A 735-nucleotide genomic window follows, 5' to 3' on the forward strand; every position below is an offset into this window, starting at 1 on the left:
TTTTGTTCTCCTTGATTATTGAAAACTTGATTCTTTAATTCTCACCATTTCACTATGTTATTACTTAATTTTCATTCACTTTAACATCAGAAGCTGTTTTTTTCAGCTGTGCACAAGTACACACAAACATACATACATGTATATTCTACTCAGGTTTCAGGAGAAAATACCACTGATATGAGAAACTAGGGGAGCAATTAATCCAATGCCCCCAAATAGGAAGAGTACAATAATAACTAAATACAAACATGTAAAACTGTACCTATAAATGAGAAATAGGATTATTACAGTAATGATGAATAGACATTCTACAATTTAGGAAGGAATACAACTTTGTGTTAAAATCAGGATGATCTTTGTACCCACTGTCAAGATGTTCTCAGTAGGAACTTAAAAACTTGCTGTTTGGGAAGTTTGATATGGACCAGATATTTAATTACAATACAGTTTTATATTTTTATTATTGTTGAAGCTCAACAACTAAGTGCTTTATAAAAACTAAGTGAGGTCAGCCCTTTCTACAGATGTATAGTCTAATAAAATATATATTAGGGATGAGGATTTGAAGAGAAGCTAATCAGTGGCTTCTCAGCATCTTCACTTGTTACATTTTCTTTTACACAGCAAGAAAAATGCTTGAAGTGTGAAATTTGTCCCTCATCTCCCTTTTTTATACGTGTCTTTTTCCTTTATATATTTCCTTTAAGGAAATCTTTGAAAAAATGTGTCTGCTTA

The sequence above is a fragment of the Vipera ursinii genome, assembly GCF_947247035.1.
Source record: "Vipera ursinii genome assembly, chromosome: 5".
Taxonomy (NCBI): domain Eukaryota; kingdom Metazoa; phylum Chordata; class Lepidosauria; order Squamata; family Viperidae; genus Vipera; species Vipera ursinii.